The sequence below is a fragment of the Numida meleagris genome, chromosome 7, assembly GCF_002078875.1.
Source record: "Numida meleagris isolate 19003 breed g44 Domestic line chromosome 7, NumMel1.0, whole genome shotgun sequence".
NCBI classification, from domain to species: domain Eukaryota; kingdom Metazoa; phylum Chordata; class Aves; order Galliformes; family Numididae; genus Numida; species Numida meleagris.
Window position 1 is genome coordinate 29,998,271 of NC_034415.1, and position 16,070 is coordinate 30,014,340.

A 16,070-nucleotide genomic window follows, 5' to 3' on the forward strand; every position below is an offset into this window, starting at 1 on the left:
AGTAACTAAAAGTTCAAGAACAGCAAACTGAGATTTCTTCTAGTGCATGCCGTGCTTACAAGTTGCAGTTCAAATTAGCATTTCCTAAGTTAGGTTTGCACCTAACGCTGTATTCCTTACTCCAAAGGAAGTCAGTCTAAAGGTCTGGAATAAATTTTAACATTTCCTTGATCTTAGTCCTCCATTTGGCTCCCTATTTAAGTTTCTTTAACTACATAAAAAGGACATAGACTCATTTGCTCACCGCTGTTAAACACAAGTATTCAGCACCAATGTAGTCTTTGGGTGGGGAGAGCAGCTGGTGCAATAGAGCGCATCTGATACCAAAAGCGGCAATATTCTGCTCTCCTGAGTAAGACAGAGCTGTATTTCAGTGCTCTGATATCACAAGGAAACTGCTGCAAGCTCAATTTAAGCTCCTTGTTCTGTGTGTACCAGTGTGCCTTCAATAAAGAAAGAAAGAGAAAAAAAAAAGACCACAGGACAGGACAAGACAAGACAATTTCTCTTGCTCATGTATTGGAAGACTACAACCATAACAGATATCAAGTCACCTATCTTCAATGCCATTTCTCCCTTGACAGCAGCCACTCCTTTCTGCAAGGGAAAATCAGCGATGATATGTGATGAGAAAAGGCACTGCCTTCTTCAAGGACCAATTTGGCACAGCAGGGGAAAGGTAGCTAAGGCAATATGCATCTCAAAGCAGGAGAAAAATTAAAGGCAGGAAGAGCACCGGTGGATTTGGAAGGGAATGTAGGAGAGGAAAGTAGCACTAGTAACCACAGGAAGAATAACTACTGTAAGGACTGCAGATGAGGAAGAGCAAATGGGTTTGAGGGGAAAAAAGAAAAAAAAACAAAAAAACAATAGGGAGAAAAAGCACCATAACAGAAGAGCTAAGGGCATGATTAGATGAACATTAACTGAGTGGCAAGGGAAAGTCAGTTTGTCTCCATACACTGACAGATGTTTTTTCAACATTCAGTGCAAGTAAGAGAAAATTCCTACTCTTCCCACTGAGCATGGGTCAGAACCCCAGCCTCCTCACAGATCCCATCAGAGTTCAGAATGTTCCTCCCCAGCTCAGTGCCAAGGCCATGCAGCTCTGCAGGCTCTGTGCTGGTATGCAGGAGCCCCAGCCGGGCCCAGTCACCAGCCCAGGGGCTGTCCCTGGCTGCACAGAATCTCATGCCTGGCACCGACTTCCAAACATGATGGAATGGTGCCTCCAGCACTGCTCCTCTCTGGCCCAGCAAATACCCAGGCTAGCTGTCACTGCCAGTGGGAACAGGGCAGCAGGAGCTGCAGTCCCACCAGCGTAGGAACATCCCTGCTCATCCTCCTTCACAGAGAGATTAAACAAAAGTAGCTGAAAAGTTCATTCAGCCTTCCCTCCTTTCCTCCCTGGTGCCCCAGGATACCAATCCTACAAACAATCATCTGCTTCAGGCAACTTCTCTGCGGCTGGAAGAAGGCAGAACTGCGTTTCCCTGCTTGCTTTTCCAAGGATGGCATCAACACCGGGAGAAGCCCAGGAGACAGCTGAGCCCCTCTTCCATAGCAGGGATAGTACGTGTTAACTGGACTGCAAATGGTCTGTCCTTGCTGTTCATTTGTGAAGGGGACATACGGACTGGGAAGACTGGGACAACAGAAGCAGAGTTGGAATCTGGAGAAAAGTGGGTTCAGTGGAATTACTGCTGCTTTGTATAGCGTTGTTCTACCAAAAGGTGGCATGCGTGTGAGAAGCTTACACCTGCACTTCAGGTACCATACAGGAGGATTACAGTGCTCCTGCTCTTACTGTGGGCCCAGACTTCATCCCTCACCTCTGACCACTGCACGAGGGTGAATAAGTGAAACTGCTTCTGCACCAGCGTGCCCGTTCTCTCAGTGCAACCCCGCTGAGCAATGGAAGGGTGGATTCCTGGCTGTCTCCTGCACCTTCCCGACCCGGTACTCAACACGTGCATCTGCACAGAGCCACTCTCAGAGTGCTACTTGGCAGGTGGGGCAGCACGCTGCACCTCGCCACTGCACCCTCACAGCACAGCACAGCACAGCACAGCACAGCTGCGCAACAGTGCGGTCAGACCTCTGCCAGCCATTCATCTGCCTCTGCCTCTGTAGCTATTAAATTTTACTGACTTACCTCACATAGCCGAGAAGAAAAATTGCTAAACTGGGAGCATAGCAAAAACTGTGAGAAATTCCCTTCACAGCTGACAGAGCTGCAGAACTGTCCCTGAAATGATTCACGGGCCGAGGAGTGGCTGATGTGTGCATCAAGTATCTGCTGAACCATCCTTATCTTTTTGGCTCTTGTTTTTTCACAACACCAACTCACAATCTCTGTCTAAGTGTGCATTTAATCCAAAACCCAGCAGTCAAAACGTAAAGAAACAACCCCTTACATAAACCGAGTATGATCACTGAAAGTTGATGCACGAATTACAATTTTTTTCTTCTGTATTGATTACTCCTTCAAACCAAAACTCCCACTAGCTCCCACTCAGGACCCTCTCACGGTGGTTCCAGGTGTGAGCAGTGCACCTCAGGACATCCCTCTCTGGTCCCTGCCCCGTGCAGCGCCGCTGGGGGCAGCCCTTTGTTCCCTCCTTGCCTGCTTCTCAGCCTCCTGCTCTCACCCCAGAACACGTAATCATAACGGACGCTATAACCACTAATAGTAGATACTCCATGTAAAGAGAGACAAAATGGAGGTAATCGCGGTTTTACAGGTTCACAAGCATTTTTGTCTTGGTGGTCCGCTCGATCACGTATCTTTGAAGGATTACAGTGAAGTGCCCTGAGTGTGAAAAGGACTCCAGTCTAGGGGAAACCTGAGCTCCCTCGCTGCCTGCCCCTGCGATTTCTGTGATTGATTATGCATATCCTCCTCTCAGTTTTAAGCTATTCTTCGTTTATTTCATTTGCAACATTTCTAAGCCTTTTCCTGATAATCATTTTATTCCTTGGTCCTCCTTTCATTTGGTGACAGCTGACCTGGCAGCAAGCCCAAAACATGGTAAATGACAAATCACTACCAGATGAAGCTCTGAGTTTTACATAGAGCATTTCCCCCAGCCACAGAAAACTTTGAGGCCCAATAAAATTACCAGAGTAACCGAGAATTACACCAAGATCAAGCTTTACATGAAATCTTCAATTACAGGAAAGTAGACTAATTCTCCAAGTTGTGAACCAAGTAACTGGGTTAATGAAGCTTGATATAAGCTGTAGATTTAGGAAGAGTGATAGAAATGGAAATCCATAGCAACACTTCACTCAGGGTCTGAGACTTGCAGCCATACCTGGGAGCAGCAAAGGTCCTTTGTTCCCCAAGGAAACAGCAGCCACAGCCAGAAGTGCTCCTTGAGAAGCAGTAACCCTGGCTGAGTCCCCCCTTATCCATGCCTGACCGAGGCAGCCGTGCCAGGTTACCTCCCTGTGCATGGGGCTCGGAGGGGGTGGTGCTTTCAAGCACGGCCACAGAATTTGCCTGCAATGCAGCATCTTGGGCCAGGGAAGAAAGGGAAGAAAGCAATACCAGAACTAACTGCTGCTAACAACTACATTGCCTCCTTCTCTGGAGAGTGAATTCCCCCTACAGGGTGAAAGAAAGAAGCAAAGAAGTCACAGTCAGGGGAAAAGATGCTTCTCCTGAGCACCCACCAAGTCAGCACTGAAGCCATGAGGCTCTGAAATGGGAACGTTTTCCTGAACCTTTTTTCACCCTCCCAGTGCTGTTGCCACAGAACAGTGCTTTTGTTACTCGAAGTTACCAGACAGGAATTGAGACACTTCTTTTTGCAACAAGGCCTCCTCGTTTTTCCCAGATAGATATTTATAGGCATTTATAGTGCCCTTGGAGCTCATGCATACAATTACAGTTCTTTATCTAACTGTACAGAGGTCTAAATATCTGGGTATAGTGATTTTATTGGAGATACAGAATGATAAAGTGGATGTAAACTGAAACCATTCTGAGTCACACAATGCAGGCTAAACAATGCCTGGCTGCGGACACAGCCAAAAGACATAAAGTGAGGCCAGCGGAGTCCGAAGGAGAGAAAACCCTCCTGAGACACACTCTTCAGAAATGCTCAAGATGAATGATACAGCCATGCAGTGAATGTTTAAAAGTAAAATCAGAGGGAACAGACTCAATAACAAAGGGTTGTTTGGCTGTAGTTCTGTGTATTCCAGATGAAAAATATCTTGTTTTTCATAACTGCTGGGAAACCACTCCCTTAAGAGGAGTGTTGTTTGATTTTGTGAGAAAGTTTGTAAGATATTGAACAGTCATGTATACAAACACAGAATTTACAGTGCAGGTCAGACTTACTTAGCTGTGTCCAAATGCAGCTCTCATTCACCAAGGACTTAATTCAGCATTCATAGGGTATGGTTATAGCAATTTGTTGCCACCAAATAAGCTAGCACACTTTCAGTCACACTCGTCTCTGAGGTGCTATGGGAGTGAGCAGTGCTGAGGTCACCCAGGCTGCACCCTGTAGGCAGCAGATTCCCACTTCTCCCCACCAATTACGCTGCTGCAACGCACTGCTGGGGAGCAGGAAGACTGGCTTTGTGCTGCATGCCCAGCACAGCGCAGCCTGGAGCGCTCCGCAGCCAGAGAGCACTGCTCCGTCTGCTGTAAAAAAGTGCATTAATGAGACCACGTGCAGTTATTCCAAGAAGGGTTAGATTTGACTGTTTTATGAACAACCCCATACAATTTTTTTTTTTTTTTTTTTTTTTTTTTTTTTTTTTTTTTTTTTTTTGCTCAAAAAGGCCATAAGCCTGGGTTCAGTGTCACAAGCCTGCCATCGGGCTGTGCATCTCCATTGGCCCAACCCAGGGCCATCAAAGACAGCATGGTAGGAGCGGTGGGAACAGGACAAGCACCAGGACAAGCACCAGGTCCATTCAAAGAGGTTGCTGGTGAGCAAGAAGCCAGTGGAAATAACCATGAAGGCTGACTCTGGCACTTTGGTAGGATGTTCGTTTATTACCACTGGAGAGGCCATTCTTTTTTGGGCGTGTTTTTCTTTCTTTAAACAGTTTTGAAGTCACCTGAGAAATAATTACACTACATCCCTTCAGTCTTCTCAGCTGGCAGATTCATGGCCCTCCTCGGCAGCCCCGACCAACAGGACTGGACAGGAGGGGTGACGGGGACCCCTGCACAGCATCCCCTGCCCCTGGCACCACGGCTGTAGCAACCACAGGGGCATCCACCACCTCTAAGCACGCAGGACAGGGCAGCACAGACTGAAATTGCAGCAAGCTGTAGGTGGAGGTGAGGGAAACTTCAAAGGGTCAGAGCTAGACAATACCTTCCTGTCTCAGGGAACTGCACATAGCTTGGTATAAGAGAGAGGAGGGAGGCCTGTCAACCTTCATTGCCGAAAGGTAATGGTACACAGTAATTTCTTCTGATAATGTCACCAGAAGAGGAAGTCATGCAGACTAAACTCATTAAGGTCTGAGAGGAACATCATGAGGGGCTCTCTTTCTGCGGGAAGGAGGACCACAGCCTGAGCTGCCTGAGTGGGGGAGCATCTGTTGTGGCACAGTCTGAAAGCTCTCAGGGGTTCCCTTTTTGATATATTTTAGTTCTTAAAGTCAAACTGCTCACTTTCCAGACAAAAATGATCTGTCCTTCCAAAGAGAAAATTTAAAAAAGAAGTTGGCACACGGATGTTTAAAGCTGGTAATTTCAGTATTTTGGAGGCATTTGAACAACTTACCTTCATTGGTGTGGTTGTACCAAGCAGGTCAGTAAGACATCACATTTCCGTAAGTGCTTGCTCCAGAGGCCATTAAATGTAATGTGGATATTTCCATTGGCTTTGTATCAAGACCAATAACGCTTTGATTCGGAGGCTTTCCAAGTACTCTGTGAACAGGGGTGGAATAGTCCTCAACAGGCTTTCACCAAAGGGTGCATCGTCTGCCAAAAATAAGCGCTGTTATTCATGCAGGGTACCTGAAGCATGCACAGATTTAGTACCCAGCTCTCCCAGCCTTCCCGTGCCTGCAGGTCTGCAGCACGTGCTGTCCCTCATGGCGTGGGCAGGAGGTGGCACTGTGAGCAGGGCTGTGCCCTCTGGCAGTCCAGAGCAGCAGGGCTTTGCCCATGCACCTCAATAGGAAGAGGCCCTTGGTTTTGGAAGCCATTGAGTTTGATCTCTTATATTCTATGCCAGCAGCACAACAGTTGAACTCACATAAATCTAGTACGGTTGGCGTTAAATCTGCTCATCCTCCACAAGAGGTTAACTTGAAAATTTAAGATATAATTTTGTGTGTTTTCTCCACTTCGACAGTGCAGATGGAACTGCCCACGGCTCTGACCCGGCCTTCCCTCCAGCAGGGACAGTACTTGGCCTCAGCTCCTCTCCTGCTTTAGCAAAGCCATCCCTCCCCATCCCCCTCAGCACAGCTGGATCCCACCCATGTTCAGGGAGAGACGCATGCATGGAGCTTGAACCCTAGGCAGAACTCAAATGATAAGAGAAACTGGGCTTTGTCTCGAAACAAAAAATGTTACGACTTTATGCCTACGTTGGTTGGAAATTTTCTGATGGATGTGCTTACCTCATGGCACACAGCCTGTCAAGCACAAAGCATCCTGGAGAAAACATTATTTTAAAATAAAGATGGTGATTAATCATTTCAGGTAATATGAAGCATTCTATTTCTACCTCTTTGGAAAAAAACTTTTTCCCATTTTTGAAACTAATGTCGCCCAATAAACTCTAAAATAAACTGAAAAATAAAACTGTAAAATAAAATGAAACTTTCAATAAGGAGTTCTAGTTTTGTTAATCAGACTGCTCCATCCTTTTTTTTTTTTTTTTTTTTTAGAATTTGCGATCATGGGAAAAGTAGAAGAAAAAAGAAATCTGTTTCAGAATGAAAGGCCAAAATCATAAACTTCACTACAGAATGAAAAACACTGTGCAAGCACTGCTGTACTGCAAAGTATTCACCCGTATTTATGGACTATATTGTTTCACTCAGCATATCTAAAATATCCGTGTAACCATTCATTTTCAAACAAACATATGTATTTCATCTGTGTACAAGCATACTTCCATGAGAAACTGAAAATCCTCAGAGAGAAGACCAAATCTTGCAGTCATTATTCAGGCTAAAGGCAGTGGGCACTTTGACAGAGTGTGGAACATGAGGTTTGTTACATGAACAACGCTGCAATTTTGGTTTTTTAACACAGAACATCCACGCTTGTCATCACCAAATACGTAAGTAGTTTTTGCATCCAAAAATGTAAATAACCCATTATGTGAAATAAACCATTTGTCTAAGGTGGCCCTTCTTAGGAATGAAAGATTTAATATTAAGAGGAATATAAACAATCTGACAACGCGGTCGATTGACTCGCTGTGACTCCAGTTCAGGAGGTGTAGCCGAGCTCCAAACTGGTCTGTTCTGTACAGAGCAGCCAAAGAGCCTCAAAACGTCCTGGAGGCCAAGCTTGGCCTCGCCAAGTAAAACAGGCACCGTTTTTCTGCAGAACAGCGTTTTACACACACCGTAAAACCTGCAGAAATAGAGATCTGTAGCGTAGTGTTCTGTGGCAGGAGCCGGCCCTGGCGTGCCGTGTCCGCAGGGTCTCTGTGCACGTGGGGCAGAGCCCAGCGCTGCAGGAGGGGCCGCCGCTCCACGGAGCCCACCAGGCCCAGAGCCCCGAGCAGCGCCTGCAGCTCCCGCACACACAGCGCCTGGCTCAGCAGGCAGGGCAGGACAGCGCGGAGCTTCTGAAAAGCCAGCTGCAGCGTGCCTTGGGCATGAGAGCGTGTTTTCCATTCAAAACTCTGGAACTGGATATTGTGCTAAACCTCCCATCGCTGAATACCCACGCATGAGGCAAGTGGCTGGAACAGCAGAAGCAGCCACCGAAGACTCTGCGAGCTATTTACACAGGGACCTGCTAGCTTAGACAATGTCCTGCGCCAAGGGCAGAGGGCCCAGGCCTGTCCCTACTTCAGTCAATAGATTCATTGTCTTCACCCTGAGCGGGATAAACCTCATGCAAGGCCAATGTGGGTCTAAAATACATCTTTCAGACGCACACTGCAGATAGTTGAACTTCTACATGAGGAGCAGAGACACCACTGATGGGATCCATGGTTTCAGATTGCAAGGCAGAGCTCTGGATATAGCATGAAAAGCTGACATGAAGCCTGCCTTTAAATGCATGCGTGTTTACATAATCTATCTGTAGGACTGTTTATTAGTACTGCAAACCGTATGCATATAACCTGAAAATAACCTCTTCCTCCAGTGTCTTTTTTGCAGAGGAAGACATTACACCCCTTAACTGGTTACATTACTCTTCCAATGCTTCCCTAAAATGCCTGTTTTGATGTGGGAATTTAAATGGAAGGAAGCATATGTATGTAGGCCGGCACATATTTTAAAGCACGTCTGTTCACTAAGCTGGACTAAGTCTGTTTCCTTCTTCCTTCCCGATCATCTTTGCAGCATTTTGCCTTACAACCATTAGCTTGTGCTTTCACCTGGGTATCGCCTCTCTTCTAAAAGAACAGAAAGGGATCACGGGCAGACAAACCTTGCACCAGGATGGCCCACGTTCTCTCAGTGCAGGAAGTCTGTGCTTCAGATGATCACAGAAAAGATGAGAGCTTATCCCTCCACTGGGCCAAGATGAATGGAGTCTCCTTGCACATCCTTAATTGAACCTACCTAAAAATTAATACACTTTGTGAAAGTGTCTATGTCAACCAACCTTTAGAAGGATCAGTTTTCTGTTGACAGAACATAGTGGTTCTCTGCAAGTGAGGTGGGAGGAATTGCCTGCTACATTCCCTGTGGCAAAATGGGAGATGTTGTGGTCAGCAAAATCATGAACGTACACTTGCAGAGCAGCTCTTCTCCATTAGCTGTTCTTATCACCATAATGCAGCTGGTGCTTAAACACAAGGGATAAAAACAAGTCTATTTGCCAAGTCAGATCAATGAAAACATACTTTCTTTGTTCCAATTGTCACTTTTAGTAAAAAAAATACTGTGATTACTGTAGCATCTCTACAAATTCTGAAAGACAGCAGGACTGGAAAGAAGCAGTGCTCGTGTCTCACTAAGCAGAACACCTCTACTGATCCGAACTGCAAGAAAAGCAGGATCCGGGAATATATGTAATGTTGTTTTTTTAAGAATGATCCTGAGAATAAATTACGTTTCTTTTACGTGCCTCTTTCTAAACATACATTTTTGTACCCAAGTAAAAATGTTATTGTACTTGAGGTTTTAATCAGATAATTAGTGACAACAAATTATAATTGCTGAATCCCATTTTGATTTGTTCTGCTGACAGTGTTAAATAAGTACGTAAAACTCAACTAAGTTGTTTTAAATCCTCTCTCCAAATCCTAATCATGAATTGGTACATCTAGGTAAAACCAGAACAGAACGAGGCCTTTCCTTTGCTGTGAGCTGAGAAAGATGCAGATCAGAGTCAGCGGAGGTAAATGAAACACGTGCATGACAGCTGGAAGTTGGAGGTTCTTAATTCTTGTTCAACTTGACGATTGGCCCCACCCCGCACCCGTATCCCAGACCATGTAACTGCCTACACACATCCACATGTCTGCTGCCAGTCACAGTGTGAGTCCTGGCCTGGAAGCCATGCCCCTGCTACAAAGCAGGTGGGAAACGTAGCATGAAGTGGAGGATTTGCTGGACAGCCCAGGTGCTTTCCCACCACTAGGTGTGGTTCGTGGGTCTCTCCTCTCATCTGGCTTTTCCCAGAGTGGTGCCCAGCATCTTCCCCAGCACAATGAGCCTGTCACCCTGAGCAACACACATGAACCCACGCAGCAGGGCTGCTCCTGCAACCTAACAAGAGCTGGAGCCTCCAGCTGCATGCAGCGCACATGTGAGGGAGGAAACCTGAGAGAGGCGACCTGCCACATAGCCACTGATCTTCAGCCAGTCTGATAACTGAGCACCAAGCAGCAAAGGCTGCTACACTGGGATGCACCAGAGAGGCAGACAAAACCTGCCCTGATACTTCGGATGGCCAGTGATGGCATAAATTAAGAAGTGTTGCAGGGAGAGCTCCTAACTATATGCAGGACAACAAGCAGAGAGCAAAGTATCTTGTCTGGCAGCTTGGCAAGCGTACCAGTGAGCTGTGCCCACTCAGGAAGTGTTGCTATGGACTGGACCAGTCAGCATCTTGCTGGAGGGATGAGCCCTAACTGGTGCCTCTGGCTGCTCTAGGAGATGTATTTGTGATTAGGCAGGCAGTACACTTTTGATCATTTCATGTATCTGCTCAGCAGTCATTCTAAACCTACTTTCATTATTCATTTATCATGGGAAGGAGTCCTTCATTGTAACGACACCTTTGTTCATCTCTCAATTTAAGAGATGTCTGGTCAAACACCATTCTTCTTGTACAAAGCATCTACTCATACATATCATAGCTAAACAGCACTTTCGTAACTTCTAGCACTGAGCAGAATCCGTATGTTCTCCTTTTGTGCCTCTGCAGAGATTGAGCTGTCTGGGATGCTTGCTGTGGGATCATGCATACCACAATTTACATTGCCACTGAGACATAAAGCAGCATCATATGCCCTGGCCTGCTCCTACATGAGAACGTGATTTGGGGTATGACCAGTCACCTGAATGAAAATCCCCGAACCCCAACGTGAACTGCAGATACACCAGATGGGATGCAGTGAAGACAGGGTAAATGTAATTTCCACTCCTGAACTATGATCTTGTCTTACATGGAAACACAGGCTCCCAAAATAACAGTGCAAAATAGGGGTGGATGCATAACAAAAACCACTGCAGAGCATGAGCAGTAAAATAAAACAGAAAGGGTCCATGTCTCCCCTCTCTGCTCACAGCCACATGGGAGGCTAATGCAAACAGACCTTAGCAAGAGCATGGCGGTGTGAGCGGCACAAGGCAGATCAGTTTTCATGCAGTCATCTTCCCACTTGATCGTGAACCTCAGCCCTGGCTGGGCTCCACATTCTGGGACCCTCCAGCCGTTAGGAGCAGAGCAATATGAAGTCCGCAGTTCTCCATTCCTCTGGCACGGTGTGCTGAGCACAGGCCCACTGGGTTTTCCATTTTGTAACCCTGCCTCTGGATGCTATCAGGGGCCATTTGCTGGCAACCTAAGTATTTGAGTATGTATAACACAGCAGCAGAATGGGAGCAATATTACGAGCTGTATAACCCTAACTGCAAGTCGGTGCTCCACCAATTCTAAGTTTTCTTTCATCCTATTAGTTCCTCTCTCCTCAAAAGTGGGATAAATAGTTTTTCTTCTGCTCAAGCATCAACATTCAGGTGGTCTTCAGGAACAGCAAAACATCAGACAGCAAAGTGCTTCTTTGTGTTACAGTCTTGTCTAGGTCTCGTATGGGAGCAATAAATTTAAGGTACACGCATGCAAATAAAACGTACTCTAAGTTATCAATCTATTCTGTAACTTTTTTAAAATAACTTCTGCTCTATAAAAGACTTCTTTCAAAAGCAGGATAACCTGAGGTCCTGCTGGTCACAGTAGGAATAGGGCGGGATCCAGATCCCTAAATGCCGTAGACACAGAGCTGCAATGTGCTCACAGATTAACGATGCATTTCAAATCCTGAGCAGGGAGCTTTTGTGTGAACAGATTAGTCAGCCTCGAGAAACTTCTACAAACAAGCAGGTGGACAAAAGGATTGTGTTAAACTTAGCTAACATTTCCCATACCACGTCCTCTGCCCAGAGGTACCTGTCTAATTCCAAGCACAACATTCAATAAAAGTAGATGTCTGGGCTGAAACACTATCTTGACATTTCGTTCTCCTCTAGAGCAACGTAATTCTGGCACAAAGTAAAATTCCCCCGATTGGTCGTATCACATGTCAGTCAAGGGTTAATGAACTCATATCAGCACAAAAATGATAAACACAAAGAGCAGTGAGGTCCCTTATTTCTGCTTCAGACACCAACTGAACACCTGCAGCCTGCACTTTCCAAATGAATTTTATTTCAGGGAATTACAATAGCACCTCGTTCATACCAGTCACAAAACTATAAATCTCGTGTGAATCTTGATTCTTTGTTTGTAGATACTTGCAAATACTCTGGCAATTGTAACCTGTGGGTAGCAAACTGGGATCCTGTTTGTGGAGATCCTCTGTGGTTTTCAGACCTGGTACAAATGAATCACCTTCTTCATGAGCTTCCTGCCCAGCTTGTCAACTCAGTAAACAAAACATTTCCAGCCAGGGAGGCCCAAATGTGCCTTTTTTAACAGACATTTTCATTTTAACACACACACACTGAACACTTTTTCAATCCGCAAAGTCAGAAATTAGCCGGGGAAAATTTTGAAAGCTTACACTGTGAAAAGAAGTGAATCTGTCCTTTAATTCACGTTGCAAAGAACAGTCCCTTGCACTGACACCTCGCCAGAAGGTCCCGGCACCGACTCTGAGAGACTTTGTTAGCGTCAGAGGCAGCACCCTTCTCTGGTTCCTGTTTTCTACCAAGCTAAGCACTACTTGAGGCAAAGTCCCCTGAACATCTGCAGCTGAGCTCTGGAAAAAAAATGAAATCTGTGAATAATTAGCAACTTAGAAATTCCTGAATAAATGTCAAGCAAAAGCAAGCGCATTTCAAAGGTTCTGTCGTGCTCAGAGCATGGTACGTGCGAGAAGATGGGACTAAGGATCACACCGTGCACGCTGCTCACCAAAGCAATGCCTTGGGCGTTGGAAAGAGAAGGGATGTCATCCCAAGGCAGCCAATATAGCTGTTCTCTGAAGAGCATTTGCTGGCGTGTAAGGGAGGGAAGTTTTCATTCTTTAAAACAAGTAACTTCCGATTCCTGCCCTGAGTTGCGCTTGGCATTCAGCGCTATGACTCAAATGAAGGAGGAAGACAAAGGCAGCTGCCTACTCTACAAGTCAGCTCACGCGAGGAGATCGCAGACCCTGTTCTCTTGTCTGTAATTTGTATTTGCCCCCGTGCTGACTCTAGGACCTCTCCTTTCGGGGAGCCGTCCCCAGCGGGGCGTTCTCCTATCGGAAAGCTGCAGCCCGGGTCCCGCCGCCTCGGGAGCTCCCGGAGGCCGAAGGCACAGGCCCCGGTCCGCGGCGCCCGGCGGAGCCCGGGATCGGCCCTCACCGCCCTCCCCGCCCCCTCCTCCTCCTCCTCCTCCTCCCGACGTCTCTCCCGGAGCGAGCGGGAAAATTCGCTTGGACAGCCTCGTCTCCAAATATTTTTCTTTGCCATCTCAATTGTTTCAGCGCCGTTTCCCTCCAGGCTCCGCTCGCGGCAGCCGCTGCCAGCTCGCGCGGCGGAGCGCACCGGGAGCGCCGCGACCCGCGGGGCAGGGGCAGCCCGACGGCGTCCGACGGAGCGCAGCCGCGGAGCCCCGCGCACCCCTCCGGGCGGTCACCGCGCCCCGGCCCCTGCGGCGCGGAGCAGGGGGGAGCGGCGACACTGGGCAGCGGGCGAGCGGACCCGAGCCGTCCTCCTTCGGGCGTTTCGCGGGAGCCGGGCCAGGGGGGGGACAACGCGGCCGCTGCTCCGCAGCCCGGCAAAGGCTCACGGCGGAAGAAAAGCGCTCCGTCCCCACCGGCTGCGACTGAAGCGGCTGCGCGAGACGCTGCGGCGGGCCCCCGCCGCCCCGCGATTCCGTCTGATGGCTCCGGTCTCCTGCCACAGAACGGTGTTTATTCATGGCATAAACAAAAGTGAAAGGAATTAAGCGGGCGGATCCGATAGCGTAGGGAAACGTTTCGGGCCCTTCAGCATGGAGTTACCATGCTCTTAGAAAAGAGGACATTCCCGCAACGGAAAGCAGTAAGTCTCGTAGCTGTGTATTTATCAACAATCACCGACGGTTTCCGTGTCGGTCCTGCCCTCCGGCACGCTAAGGGCAAAGTGCTCTTTCGCATCATCTGACCGCTGCTTTAATTTCCTCTGTCCACAAAGTCAACTTCTACGTAAAGTTTTCACCGTGGTTTCGGGAACGCACAGACGCAGCGCTACACTCGAACATGCGCGGGTTCCACGTGCACCGCCTGCCCACGGTGCAGGGACCAAGAAGCGCAGCAAGGAGTAAAAAAGGCAAAATTCCTGCAGTTATTCTCCGGGGTGCTGAAACGACTCCGCGCTTCCTCCTGCAGCGCGAGGACCACTGCCCTAAAAAAACGCCGGGCTGCCTCCCGCTCAGCCCCTTCTTGCCCTTTGCCCCCCCCGCCTCTACACCTCCTACAAAGAAAAGGAAAATAAAAACGTGCACCGCATCAGGTTCTGAACTTTGGTGAGAGAACTGTTCTCTCACACATCCAAGTCGGACACAGACACTTTTCCCTCGCACCGATCTGGTCATTCCCAACCAGGCGACGCAGAGCTCCGCACTGGAACGGCCATGAGCAAAAGCTGCAGAAGATACCGGACTCACGAGCTGGAGGCAGACAGCCCGGCCCGAGGAAAGTGCATGACACAGGTACGGAAAACAAGTTATGGGTAAGAGACTGACTAGATCGGTTTACTTCTCACTAACCCTGTCCAGAAACAGGAATTCAGGAGTAGCCCAAACCCTGCGGCTTTCAGCAGGGGCTGGAGCCAGGGGGAGTGCGAGCTCACCAAGAGCGAGCCCGAGTGTGCCGGCTTCATTTCGCTGCCGACTTCTGCGCCCCGCGGAGCCGCCGCCCCCGCCTCCTCCCCCCACCCCGAGATCAGTACGCTGAGGTCTAGAGATGGAAAAGCTCTAGATACCCACAGGTGGGCAAACGTCAAAGCACGCGAAAGAGGATGGCTGAGGCAGGAAAGGCGGCGTGGGTGGAAGCGAACTTTGTCCCCACGGCTGTCAGCTCTGCTTTTAACCCGCCTCTCCTGCCTGACGGCTGCCGGCCGAGAAAGTGACCGCGGGGGCCTGGGTCGCGCAAGGAGCAGACCGCGCGGAGTCACGGCGGCATCTGCTCGCGATCCTCGCCTCGCCCTCCGGGGGCTCGGGGACCCCCGCGGGCCGTAAGCGAGCGGGGAGGGGAGGGCGCGAGACGGGGCCGCGCAGCGGGAGCTCACTTGCACCGCGCGGGGCAGAGCGCGTTCCTCCTGCAGCGCCGTGACGCACCGGGAGCGGAGCGCTGCTGGTCCCGCCGCGGCCTCGGAGCTCCCGCGCCCCGCCCGAGCCCGCGGCATCTCCCCGGGCCCGGCCGCGGCGGAGGCGCGGATGGGGCACAGCCGTTGGCAGCCGTTCCGGGGGCGCGGAGCGGGGCGCGACGACGACAGGCCGAGCCCGGCGGGGCTATCGGAAGCGGGCGGCTCAGATGGACCGCGGCTTGGTGTCGGCGTCCGCTTTTCACAAACTGACCGCGGTGTCACGTTTAATTTCCCCGTTCGTGTTTTCGGGGAATGCGTTTCTCTGGAGCGCCCTTCAGAGAGGGACGTCCCGCTGCGCGCACTCGCTCCGCTGTGCTGGCTTTGCTCAAGAAGCCCAACGCCAACACCCCCTCGTTATAACTCTCACCGTCCGCGCTCAGCCCCGTGCCCTGCCGTCACATCTTTAAGAGATCTCTCCCGTGTGGGGATGATTAGCGCGCCCTCCTCCATCCTTGCATTACTTCTGAAAGAGGGCGATCGGGAACAGACGAGGTTCCCCATGGGGGAGTCCCACGGGAGTCCTCCGCGCAGGGAAAGTCGCGCTCCCACCCGGGCTCTCCGCAGCGCTCGGCTCCGCTCTGAGCCCCGACGGGGCGAGGCCAAGGAGGGGCCCGGCCAAGGAGGGGCCCATCCCGACCGCCCCCGGCAGCTCCGCTCCCCTCGGCCCGCCGCTCCCTGCCGCTAAGTTCTGCGGTCCGCCTGCTTTCGCCACCTCAAAACCGACGCTGCGCTAGCAATACTTACTAATATGCCGAGAGCGGGTAACCGAAGCGATGAAATTTAGACAGAACTTCGGGAAAGTAACCGGGCTCCGCTGTCTCCGCGTGAGTTCGCGAGGCGCGTCGTCTTCCCGTCCCTCCGGGGCCGCCCATCTCCCGGCCGCA